This window comes from Lethenteron reissneri, chromosome 72 (genome assembly GCF_015708825.2).
Source record: "Lethenteron reissneri isolate LAM-NWPU_2019-01 chromosome 72, ASM1570882v1, whole genome shotgun sequence".
Lineage (NCBI taxonomy): Eukaryota > Metazoa > Chordata > Hyperoartia > Petromyzontiformes > Petromyzontidae > Lethenteron > Lethenteron reissneri.
In genome coordinates this window covers 4,887,273-4,900,883 of record NC_083850.1, presented here as the reverse complement: position 1 = coordinate 4,900,883, position 13,611 = coordinate 4,887,273, and the positions used below count along the sequence as shown (strand labels likewise).

General features: G+C 53.6%; 2 protein-coding genes across 2 annotated transcripts in view; one reads left to right on the top strand and one right to left on the bottom strand.

Moving 5' to 3' along the window:
* Positions 1 to 13,611, top strand: part of LOC133361338 (zinc finger protein 208-like) — a gene marked incomplete at both ends in the record, with an annotated part of 534,864 nt that overhangs the window by 62,192 nt on the left and 459,061 nt on the right. The window lies entirely within an intron of this gene.
* LOC133361306 (oocyte zinc finger protein XlCOF6-like) overlaps positions 1 to 13,611 on the bottom strand; it is a gene marked incomplete at its 5' end in the record, with an annotated part of 253,533 nt that overhangs the window by 10,091 nt on the left and 229,831 nt on the right. The window lies entirely within an intron of this gene.

The window sequence follows — 13,611 nt, the reverse complement described above, 5'->3', positions numbered from 1 at the left end:
CCACGGTCCAGGGTCCCCGCCAGTAGGTCGTCAGTTTCCCCACCTGCCCGGCCCCGACGCGAGGGGTGTGTAGCCACACCTTAGCGCCTGTCAGGAATAAGGGGGGTTCCATGCGGGGTCGGGTGCCCTGTTCCTGCCGCCGATGCGCGGCTTCCCCTTGCGGGTATGCTCGGCCTCGGGCTTCTCGTAGGGTCTCCAACAGGTGTTCCACGGGGCGGCTTCCCTCCTCCGGCTGGGGGGAAGGGACGCCGAATAGCAGATCTGCGGGTAAACGAGACTCACGGCCGAACATCATTAAAAACGGGGTTTGTCCCGTCGACGTGTGTACGGTGGTGGCGTAGGCGAAAAGGGCGTAGGGGAGGTGTTCATCCCAATCCCGTTGATTTGCGGCCGCCATACGTTTGAGTTTCCCCGCTAAGGTCTGATTCATGCGCTCCACCATCCCGTTCGCCTGGGGGTGGTACGCTGTGGTTCGGTCCTTCTGGATTCCGAACTCTCGGCACAGTGCCTGGAACAACTCGGCCTCGAACTCGCTACCCTGGTCGGTGAGGACTCGTTCTGGGATCCCGTGCTTAAGTACGTAGTATTCCACAAATGCCCGGGCCACCACCAAGGCCATTTTATCAGGGATGGCCACTGCCACGGGGTAGCGGGTGAAATACTCTACTGCGACTAGGATATATCGGTTGCCTCGATGGGATCGCGGGAATGGCCCCTGTAGGTCGATCCCGACCAGCTGATTCGTGCGGCTGACGCGGAACGGCCTTAGGGGTACCTGGTATCGTGCCGGTTTCGGCCCGCACTGCTGACAGGCGCGGCAGCCCTGTACCCAGGCCGCCACGTCTTGTGCCAATTTGGGCCAGAGATACTGGCGACGCAGGGTCTCTCGAGTACGTCGTTCCCCATCGTGGCCCCCGAGTGGGTGGTCATGCACCAGCCGTAGCAGCTGGGGTCGCACCTGGGCAGGAACACAGATGCACCCCGGCTGGCCGGCCTCGGTTAACTCCCGTACCACTCCGTTCTGCACACACAACCGGGCATACAAACCGCTCCAGGGTCCTGGTAGGGCGCTCTTTTCCTCCCGCAGTGCCGCCTCCACCGCCGCCAGATCCGGATCTCGCTGCTGGGTCTGTCTCAGCTGCTCGTCGTTTAGGCCCGGGAAGGCGCAGCCGACGTCCTCCTGGATCCGTCCGATCGGGTCCCGAGCCGCGGGTCCCGCGCTTGCCGGGCGGTCGACGGGATCCTCAGTGCCACCTGTGAGGGTCTCTGTGGCGCACACTGTACCCTCTCTCGCTGGGGGGGGGTCAGTGGCCGCGGCCTCTCGGGGGTCCGTTGCCTGCCGGCAGCGTCCCCCCGTGAAACACGGGCAGGCCTCCTCCGCCCGCGTCTCGGCGTACACCGTGGGTCGCCTCGACAAGGCGTCCGCGTTTGCATGCGTCCGGCCAGCCCGATACTCGATTTGCAGGTTGTACTCCTGCAACTGTGCCAACCACCGGGCCATCTGCCCCCGCGGCTCTTTGAATGTAAGAAGAAACTGCAGAGCATAATGGTCAGTGCGGACGCGACATCTCCTGCCGTACAAATACGGCCGGAACTGTTTGCATGCGAAAATCACGGCGTACAACTCTTGGCGGGTCACGCAATAGTTCAGCTCGGCCCCACTCAAGGTCCGGCTGGCGTACGCCATGACTCGTTCCGTCCCATCCTGTACCTGTGACAACACCGCGCCCAGCCCGCTGCTGCAGGCGTCGGTGTCCAAAATAAAATCGGTGGTAAAATCGGGGAAAGCGAGGGTGGGGGCGTGGGTGAGGTGATCTTTGAGAGTGGTGAAGGCCGTCTGGCAGGCCCCCGTCCACTGGTAGGGGTGCTTAGGGGAGGTGAGTTGGGTGAGAGGGTGTGCAATCTCGCTGAATCCCTTTACAAATCGACGATAATAGGTGGCAAGCCCCAAAAATGATCTGATCTCCGTCAGATTCCTTGGCCGTGGCCACTCCACTACGGCGCGTACCTTCTCCGGATCGGTGTGCACGCCTGCCTCGCTGACGCGATGCCCGCGGTACCCCACCTCGCGTTGTGCGATGTAACACTTACGTGGCTTGAGCTTGAGATGAGCCGCTCGCAGTCGCTGGAACACCTCTCGAAGCCTGGACCAATGCTCAGACAAAGATCTACTGAACACTATCACATCGTCCAAGTAAATCAGGCACTGTTCCCATTGCAAGCCCCGCATCACCAACTCCATCAACCGCTGGAACGTCGCGGGCGCGTTAGTGAGTCCGAACGGCAACACTCGAAACTCAAACAGGCCCATCGGGGTGGTGAATGCTGTTTTTGGCCGATCCTCCTCCGTCATCTCCACCTGCCAGTAACCGGACGCCAGATCGAGGGTGGAAAAATACCGCGCTCCTGCGAGACTGTCGAAGGTGTCGTCGATGCGGGGTATGGGGAAGGCATCGCCGAGCGTGACTGCATTTAGTTTACGGTAATCGACGCAGAACCGGGTTGACCCATCCTTTTTCGTTACTAGTACCACCGGTGCTGACCAGGGGCTCGCCGAGGGCTGAATTATGTTATCGCGAAGCATGTCCCCAACTGCCTCTTTGATTTGGGCGCGTTCGGGTGCGCCCACTCGGTACGCAGGGAGTTTGATGGGTCGGGCTGCACCAGTGTCAATTTGATGCTTAACAAGGTCGGTCCGACCCACGTCCGAGTCGTGTTCGCTGAACACGTCGGCATACTCCCGCAGTAACTCGCGCAGCCGATCGGCCTCTCCTTTAGGTAAGTCCGCCCATGGTACATGTAACGCGTCGAGAAGGGGAACGACCTCGGCTCGGGGAGTCGGGCCGACTCGCCAGGCCAGGTCCTGCTCACCCTCAGGACGACCGGGGTCCTCAGCCCAGAGTGCGAACACCGAGTCGTTAGAGTGGCGTGCGTGCAGGGGGTGTACTGTGGCTATCGGGGTGCGCCGTCGCAGTATTGCTGGGGTATTGTGGGGGTTAAACATCCGCATAAACAATCGGTCTCCATCTGCGTTTACCAACGTGGCGGATCCCACAACCCCATACCGTTTTGCCAACTCCGGGTGAGGAGTTAGCATTACCTCCCCTGATGGTCGGAGCGCGGGGTCGGTGGGGGATGTTGCCACCGGCACCAGCATCTCGGTGAGCGGGCCGATGGTGACTGCCGTCGCCAGGATAGCGGCCACAGGTGCAAAGCGGCGGCGCGTTGGTTCTCGTCCCAGGAACGGTATCCGCTCGCCGTTGCTCTCCATGGTGGCGCATCGCTGGCGGGGTTGCACGTTGAGTCCCAGCCGTTCTAAGAGGTCGGTACCTGCGATACACTCGTGACACAACGCACTCGACACGTAGAACTCCTGGGTGCACACCTGACTGCCTATGCGGACCTCTAGGGTGGCTCTCCCCAGCAGCCCCATTCCGGCTCCGCTCGCCGTGTGCAGCGCGCGGTCCGGTGCCTGCAGGTGACGCACGTCGACCCCGATCGCGCTGCAGTGCGCTGCGCTCACGAGCGAGTCCACCGCCCCCGTGTCCAGCAGGATTCGGGTACTCACTCTGTTTACTTCCCCTTCCACCAGCGACGTGGCCCCCGTGATCCACGCCACCAGCTCCCGTAGCCAGTCGCCAGGAGTCACCGTTTCTATGGGCGTTGTTGCTGGAACCTGTGTGGAGATCACTCGCTCGCCATTATTCTCATTATCGTCCATTTGTATCGGGACCGCGTCGATTGCACCCCTAGTTGGTCCGCTCTCTAGGGGGCGTTGGAGTTTAACCCCCGCGTCTGTCTCGCTCGGGTGATTTCAGGACAGTCCCTCACTAGATGCCCTCGGCGATCGCACATATAACATGCCCGGGGAGGGGGGGCGGTTCCGTAGCGGGTCCCCTGTCCGCTCCCTCTCCCTCCCCCAGTACGCAGTTGCCCCACATCGGACTCTAATTGGGACACCCTCCCGGCTAGCCCCCCTACTGTCGAGTGTAGTTCCCCCATCTCAGACTGGAGGGCCTTCATATTTTTATTTGCTTCCTCACGTGCTTGGGTTATCATATCCCCCACGCCGGCCTGTAACCCGGCTACCCACCCCGGGGTGGTCTCGCTGGGTCTCTGGGGCTCCCTTGCCCGTCCCCTTACTGCGGTGGTGAGCTCTTCCTCCTCGTCGGAGAGTAGGCTCGCTACGGCGCACTCTCGTCCCCTCCCTCGAGGCTGCGCGCGCTCACCCGAGAGTTTCTCGCATTTGCGCGCGCGCTTGACGAGGGTGTTAAAGGAGAGGCGTGCACCGTCTATATTTGGCTGCCACCACGGGGTGCGTGCCAAATATCGCTGGACCTTCCCGGCGGCAAGGCCCTCAATTATTTTTGCCTCGTACTCTGGGTACGCGAGCTGGGTCAACATGCGTACGTCCTCGGCGTAATCTCGTAAATCTTCGCCGGGTTGGCGGCGGCGTGCCTCTAATGCCGCCTGCGCCTCCTCCTCATCATACTTGCCGAAGCGCTCTTCGAGTTGGCACATTAGTTCCTCCCAATGAGTTTGAGCGCTTGCGGGCAAAGCTTCCACAAAGTCAGCTGCCCGTCCATCTAAATGTAGTTCTAACTGCTGCAACGCCTCCTCATCTGTCCACCTATTAACCTTTTTAGCCCCCCTGATGCTGCGGGCAAACGATTTCCATGATGGAATTCCTTTGCCCGTAAATGTGCATTTGATTTTAATCTGGGTTGGGGGGCCTCTTTCCCTTGGGGGTGCGGGGGATCGTCCCGTTTCTGACACCACTTTGTCGAGGTCGCTAGCCCCCGAGATCCCTCCCTCAACAATGCTAACGGCCGGGCTAACATCATCCCTCGCTCCCCCGCTGCTGTGCGAACCGCTGCTGAGTTCCTCACCCATGGTGTGGGAGCCGTCGCTCGAGGATTCCCCTCCACCGCGGGTCCGCGTAATGGGCATGGTTAATTACCGAGTAGTATTCTGCCCCTCTCTACTACGATACTTCCCTTTCCTAATCGCGCGACTGCAACCCACACGGAGCGAACGCACGCACGCCCACACACACGCCGCTCCGCGCACTCCAACTCAACTCACGTTATGATCGCGCACCTGTATCACACACGGAGTGAACACACGCGACACCCACTCTCGCACCGCTCTGCGCAGCGCTCCCCCGAGGCGAGCCGCAGCACTACAGAATCACTGCGTACCCACGCGCAACCCGCGCGCTCAGCTCCGCGCAGCGCTCACTCACGTGGCGAACCACTGTGCACACAGCGCACCCACACGCTCACACTGCACGACAAGATCACGCGAGACCACGCTTCGCTATTAATGATTTATTATATGCTACCTGCGAATTGATGTTGAATCAGTGAGTCGACGAGGCTGGCCTATTCCACCCAAACCTGTACCTATTCCCTATTTATCGGCTTACGCTACCCTACTTCACCTCCCCACTCACAGCGCACCTCGATGCGTCGCGCGGACGCCCGGGTCGCTGGCTGGAGCCGCGGCTGGTCCGCTGGCCTGGAGAGAAGAGAGCGATTTCCCCTTTGCGCCCCTCTATTTATCCTCCCTACCTCAAAGGGATGCTGCGCTGAACAATGGGCTCGTGCACCTCGAGCCCGCGCACGGCGGTTCCGGGCGCTTTTGATCTGCTAATCAGTGAGCGGCGTTGGCGGCGTACATCCTAATTAATCCCTTACCCTTCCTAACAATGGGGCCTGCGCGCTCAAGCGTAATTATCCCAACCCTCCATGACTATGCGCAACAGCTCCTGCGGTCCCGCTATTCATGCTGTCCCGTCCCTCCCCTGCTTGCCCCGTCGACCCGTGGGGGTGTGTGTGGGGGGAAATGCGCCTCAACCGCGGTGGCCGAATGCCCCATGCCGCGACCACACCATATTAAGGCTGGTCGCAGCGCCGCGGCGCAACGTAGCACGGGGGAGGTCGTCCAATTCCCTGATCGCCGGAAACCGTGAGAGTTAACCCCGATAAGGGTTTCTCGGATAAAAACCGGTCGGCCAGGTGACCTCCCCTCGGAGCTCTATGGGGGGGGGGGGGGGGGGGGGGGGAAATGCGTGCGGGTGTCTTCGTGTGAGGTGAGGTGAGGGAGACGCGGGGTTGGCTCCGTTGCTTGGTGGTGGCGAGGTCGGGGATTTGGGCGCCTGCCGAACGGCTTCGTGGCGGCGGCATCACAGTATTATTAGTTTTGAACAACAAAAATGGAGGTTCATGATTATTATCGCATAATAATAATTATAATTGCACTGTGATAATGTTAGAATCACACTTTGGCCATATGCATGTTAAGTGAATGCGAACCGGGGGTAGGATATGCAAGATTTGAATCTCATTACAATTATTAAAATCCCACTGTATTCGCATTAGAATCAAACTGTCCACTGTTGGATGAATGTCATGTTAATTTAATCGAATAGCTATAAACGGTATGTAAACAGATAAAGTGTATAACAATCACATATTATAACATCTTAAACAACTACGCTGGTTTGGTCGTCTGCGTGCGTATCTGGACGTTAATTTATTTACGGACCCGCCCAAACAGCTCGCTCTGATTCGATGAAAATAAAACAGCCGGCAAAAAGCCACAGCTCACTTTGATTCGATAAAAATAAATAATTAACACGCCCGCAAGAGAGCGATAGCATAGGTTTGGCAAGGTCTGCGCCGCAGTGCTGCAGTGCACTGTGGGCGCAGACCCTGCGCTGTGTGAGTGTGGTGTGTATGCAAGTGGGCGAATGATAGTTACGCTAATATTACGTATATTTATGTAAAAAATGGGTGCTGCGTGCTGCGATTAGTGGAGTCCCCAAACAACTTTACCTTACGAGTAGGCAGGGGTCGCTATACAGTAAGTCTTAGCGGACTGAGCTGGCAGCTTCACCTGCCGGGACCACGGCCAGTTGCGTAGCGCACCCCTACAGTTTCGCCCATGGGTCAATACCCCCATGGGGCAACCCAGCTGACTGTTTGATGGGTACAATGGGTACTTTTTGGTTTATCCCGCTTATTACCATTATTATGTATTGACGTTGATCACGTCTCCATGGACGGCTTGCTGTCTACTTCGGTTGTGTAATTCAGATGTTGTGCATGCTGCTGCTGGTAAGGGCATGTGTTGCATAATATGCAGCATGTGTCCGCGTATCATGTTTGGCACGGATGCAGTTGGCGTTATTGTACATTTATCATGTTTTGGAGTGGCAATCCCATGCACTTTGAAATTTAATAAACTGTCAAAAAAGGTTGCAGCCCGGCCCCCGCCGCTGTCACTCTCTGGCCGTTGCACAAGCCATATCGGAATTTGCGACATGCTAAAACAATCAGTACAGTGTGACACCACCCGGGTAACTCCCGGGTTCAAAATGGCCATTGGAAAGTGATCGCTGTATTGAGATGATTATGGTACTACCACAGGGTATTGTGAACGGTTCAGGAGGAGGAGAGGTCTGGATTTGTAAGTCTCACAGTACCGGTAAGAAGCGCCGGGTTGGGGATGCCCTCCACAATGGGAATATGTAAACGTAAAAACACCAACAAAATATTTTTTTATAAGAAAAAAATAGGTGGCCCCATAACGGATTTGTCTGTGTCTGTACATACAGACGGAGGATGCAGGGGCCAACCTGTGTGCGATCGGAACGGTGCAATTGCTGACCAATGTCACTGTGGATGGCGCACACGCTGACGCTCACCGGAGCTGTGTCTTTGCCATGCAAGGGCATGGTGGATGGTGGAGCGCATATGGATGGTGCGTTACGAATAAAATAAAACAAAACAATCCGCTGGAAGCAGCCATGCGAGCAGGCTACCTTGAGAGCGATCGCGAATGGGTTGCGTGTCTGGAAGAAGCCTCGCTCTTTCAGATGCCGTACCAGCTTCGTCAACTCTTCGCTACGATTCTGCTGTATTCCATGCCAGCAGATATGAAGGGTCTCTGGGATAAATTCTATGACCAATTGGCTCGCGATTACGAGTACCAGTACCGCCAGCTGACCAAAAAAGAAGAAATGGTAAATCTTCTTGGTTCTTTCGGTAAAGTCATGTAGAAGGGAAGTAATAAAATAAAATAAAACATAATAAAATAATTCTCACGATGTTTCGGCCACAACGCAAGCAGCCGTCCTGAGGTGAAAACCAGGTCTGTCGAGGCGACAGCGTCTGAATGAAACAGCACACGTGCTTGGAGCATATATATAAGCTGGGTTGGAAGGGGGGGAAAGGGCGCCTTGACAAAATAATTTGCATTTCAAGAGGAATTTAGCATATTTATGGAAAATTCAGGTATGTGATTAGTACTACTTATGCCCGTGCATTATGCAGGATTAGCAGCATCAATTGGTGGGGATATGGGAAATGCAAGTATGTAATTAGTACTACTTATGCCCGTGCATTATGCATGATTAGCAGCATCAATGGGAGGGGATATGGGAAATGCAGGTATGTGATTAGTACTACTTATACCCGTGCATTATGCAGGATTAGCAGCATCAAAGAAAATAAAAGAAATGGTAAAGTTCAAGACCCTTCACAGCCTCCATGAGTTTCTCACGGCAGGTGGGATGGCTCTGTCGGACTTTGACGACTCGCTGCTTGAGAACAACCGTATCCGCCGCGAATTGCACACGAAGGACTTCCCATTTCGACTTCGGTGCAAACAGTTCCCCATTGTCCCAGCCTTCGCGATGACCATCAACAAGGCGCAAGGGCAAACTGTTCACAACCTGGGATTATATCTACCAACGCCATGCTTCTCGCACGGCCAACTGTACGTGGCACTATCGCGAGTCACGGCAAGATCCAACATCAAGGCGCTTATTGAGGGACCTGACGACGAGGAGGAAGACGGAGTGTACAGGAAGAATATCGTGTATTGCCAGATATTTGAATAAGTTGCATTCTATATTTGAATAAGTTGCATTATTGAATATTGTCGATTGAGCGTATCATAAAAATACATATAACCTCACAAAAATAAACATAAAACAATCACCAAAATATGTATATTGTGTCCAGCCACTTTCAACTCCCCACCAACCAAGGATATACACACCGCCCGCGAAGCGGGCGGCGACTGCTAGTGACTGCAGGTATTGCGGTCTATGCAAACATGACTCCTTGTAAAAAGGTGTCAGTTTTGTTGCCAGATAGAAGGGTAAAAAAACAATTATCATATTTTTACTGGCAAATGAGGTTCCCACAATTTTAAGCCAATTTAGGGGCACTGCAATGTCACCTGTCCTGTGAGGGTCGGCCAATCTACTGGCACCGGGAAACCGTGGGACTATCCCTCTCGGGCCCCTTCGGATTAAAACCCGATGTGCCAGGTAACCCCCCGTCTGGACACTACATGGGCACGCTGAGTGTGGTTGTGTGTTTGGTGCGGGGGCTTGGAGTCGGATCGCAGCATTTGCGGAGTTGCTCCGTGGTCATGGAACCATATAGCCCCTCAGGTGCCTGTCCCCGTCCTGGGTTGACTGAAGCACCTCGCCTGGGCCACCCCAACCAGGTAGTGCTGCGGAGTCCGTTGGACTTGCCTGGCCCTCCTTGCCGGTTTCGTGGGTGGTGGCTCCACTGTCCGAGGTTCTGGCAGTGGTCTCCGTCTCCATTCCAGAGGCGCCTCCCATCCTCCGGCGTCCACTGGCTGGGGGACAAACTCAGGGGCAGAGGGGTTTAAGTACCAGCGCGCCCGCCGTCTTTTTGCCCGGCCGGGGTCCGCTGGGAACTGGGGCCCTGCTAGGCCCATGTACGGCGCAAAGCCGTCAGGCATGGGGGGCATGGGAGGGGGCGTGGGGATTCCGGGGTTTCGGGATATCTGAAGAGCGGGTCTCTCCCCCGCTGGGGCCGCCCTCCACAGTTTTAGTCGGCGGACATTGACCACCGTCTCTCGGCCCCTCTCCCCACCCTGGATCAGTACCGTCATAGGGGGAGATCCATCGCACCACGATCCAGGGTCCGCGCCAGTAGGTGGTCAGCTTCCCCACCTGTCCGGCCACCATGCCTGGGGTATGCAGCCATACCTTAGAGCCCGCCGAGTAGAAGGGGAGCTAAACACGGGGGCAGGTGCCCTGCTCTTGCTGCTTATGTGCGGCTTCCCCCTGTTGGTAGGCCCGGCCACGGGCCCCTCGCAGGGTCCCCATAAGGTGATAAGGTGTCCCCCTCCTCCGGTTGTGGTGGTGGAACGCTGAACAACAGATTTGCCGGCAGGCAAAACTCCCGACCAAACATCATTAGGAAGGGGTTTTGACCAGTGGAGGTGTGCACCATGGTAGTGTAGGTGAACAGAGCCTAGAGGAGGTATTCGTCCCAATCCTGCTGATTGGCGGCTGCCATGCGTTTGAGCTTCCCATATAAGGTCTGGTTCATGTGCTCCACCATGCCATTTGCCTGGGGATGGTATGCCATGGTTCGGTCCTTCTGGATTCCGAGCTCCCGGCACAGCGTCTGAAATAGCTCTGCCTTGAACTCACTAGTCTGGTCAGTAATGCCTCGTTTTGGGATCCCATGTTAAAACACGTAATGCTCCACAAATGCCCGGGCGACCACAAGGGACGTTTTATTGGGGATGGCCACTGCCACTGGGTAGCGCGTGATATACTCCACTGCTACGAGAATATACCGGTTGCCTCAGTGGGATCATGGGAATGGCACCTGTAGGTTGATCCCCACTAGCTGGTTCGCCCGCCTGACGCAGAACGGCCTCAGGGGCACCTGATACCGCGCCGGTTTCTGCCCACACCGTTGACAATTGCAGCAGCCCTGTATCCAGGTGACCACGTTTTGTGTCAGTTTGGGCCAGAGATACAGGCAATGAAGGTTCTCCCGAGTGTGCCGTTCCCCATCATGGCCCCCGAACGGGTGGTCGAGCACCAGCCGTAACAGCTGGGCAGCACCTGGGCAGAAACACAGATGCACCCCGGCTGCCTGGCTTCGGTTAGTTCCCGCACCACCCCACTCTTTACACACAACCGGTCGAGCAAACCACTCCAGGGTCCCTGTAGGGTGACCTTTTCCTCCCGCAGGGCCGCTGCCGTCACCACCAGGTCCGGGTCCCGCTGCTTGGTCTGTCGCAGCTGCTCGTCGTCCAGGCCCGGGAACGCACAGCCGACGTCCTCTTGGATCTGACCAGGCCGGGCCAAGCGGCCCATCAGACTCCTGGTTGCGGGCTCTGTGCTCACAGGGCGGCACACGGGGTCCCCGGCTCCTTCCACAGGGACCTCTGTGGCACACATGGCACTCTCTCTCAATCGAGGGAGTTTGTCTCAGGATGTTCCAGGGGGGCTATTGCCTGTTGGCAGCATCCCCCTGTGAAGCACGGGCAGGCCTCCTCAGCGCACTGCGAGTCACCTTGACAATGCATCCGCGTTTGCATGCGTCCATCCAGCCCTGTATTCGATCTGCAGGTTATACTCCTGCAGCTACATCAGCCACCGGGCCAATCTCGCTGAATCCCTTCACAAATCGACGATAATAAGTGGCTAGCCCCAAAAATGACCTGATCTTCATCAGGTTCCTCGGCCGTGGCCACTCCACTATGGCACATACCTTTTTCTGGGTTGGTGTGCACCCCTGCCTCGCAGACGCGGTGTCCGAGGTACCCAACCTCGCACTGTGCAATATGACACGTGGCTTGAGCTTGAGATGGGCTGCTAGCAGTCATTGGGACACCTCCAGTAACCTGGTCCAGTGCTCAGACAGGGATTCATTGCATTGGTTGATTTCACCTTGTTAACCTTTGTGGTGTAAACAACGTGGTACCGACAGGTTGTCTGAAGTACCATACTGTTTGAAACTTTTAATATCTTTCACAAAATAGTCTCTGGATTTTTTAGTGGTTTTGGTGAAATATATTGCATAAAATCTCTGAATTTAAAAGGTAATGAGGTATTTGATAACATCTGTAGAAAACAAGAATAACAATACTGTACGTGTATTAATTAGCAAGGCATACAACCAACCTCCAATTTACACAAATAAAACAATTGCATTTCTAGATTTGAAGCTTTCGTGACTGCAAGGATTCATATTCTTAGGTTTTTTCAGTAAAGTCACGTAGGTAAAAAAATAAAATAAAAATTAATAAAAGTAAAATAAAATAAAAATAAAAATCACGACGTTTCGATTGCAACACAAGCAATCATCATCAGGTATAAATGAAATAGCAACAAAAAATTCTAACCAGAAAAACTATAGACAGACATATAAGCAGACAGATATCACCAAGATACATAGAGAGAGAGTAACACAGGTACAGAGAGGAAGATCGTCTCTGTGGAGTGGCCTTAAATAGGCAGAGAGGGCGGTGGTAGAGAGATGGAGGGGTTAGATAAAAAATTAACATGTCAATGAGTGCGGAAAACGCGTAAAAAAATTAACATGTCAATGAGTGCGGAAAACGCGTAGTAAAGTAAGCAAGTTTGAACATTAGGAGAGAGGGAGAAAGAACACACTAAATTAAATAACCTAGCAAAATATCGAAATGTTATGTAATACAACACAGAGAGTCGGTCAACACACAATTAACGCATAGCCTGGTCGATTACGTATTTCAAAGATTGCTAAGTTAGAATTTAAGTGTGAAAATTCCAAAGAAATACGAAACATAAAACAAAAGGAACGGAGACACACAGACAGAGCAGAACATAAGAACGACAAAAAACGAGTGTAGACAGAAAAAAGTACACTAAATACACAGACAAAGAGAGAAAACAAAAACCCAGAGAGAGAGAAAAAAATTAACTTGGAACTTCTCCGTGGAAGTGGTTCAATTCTATATTTGAAGCGTTCGTGATTGCAAGGATTCAAATTCTTAGGTTTTGTCAGTAAAGTCACGTAGGTAAAGAATTAAAATTAATAAAAGTAAAATAATTAATTTTAATTTTAATTTTTTACCTACGTGACTTTACCGAAAAAACCTAAGAAAACAATTGCATTTTTTGCATTACCCATATTTGTGGATCTCTTTATTCACTACCACTGATAATTATCTATCATAATAGAGTTGAATATACAATTGTTACCATGAAAGAATGACGATCCTGATGAGGCATACAAATGTAACTCAGTGATATTTATTCAATCAAAATAACTCCATACATATAACGTAATGTGTTTGCCAACAAATAGAACAATATTGAAACCAACATTACCCATTAAGTAACACAACTAAGTAACAATCCACCCATTAATACAATTAAAGCTCAAAATAACAACTGAAGCAGATGATTAATGGATAGCAGAATACGTTTTAGAATTGGTGGCAAAAGAGACATTTAGCCAAAGGAAAGAGTTGTCAACAATATCGATGAGTGAAACAGTGAAGAACAAGAGTGACGATGATGATCATGTCGATTATAGCTATGCATGGAACGGAGGCGTGGATATTGAAAAAGGATGGAGTGAGATGTTGAGAAGCGTTTGAGGCGTGGATATGGAGGTTGCAGAGCAGAGAGTAGCTGGGCAGAAAATTAAACCAATGAAGATATCTTAACAGCATCTACCAAAGAAAAACTAATTTGTAATCCAGCAGAAGGAGAGCACACACTTAGATTGAATGCATTCTACAAGGGGACGGGTTGAAAGGGAAACAAATGAC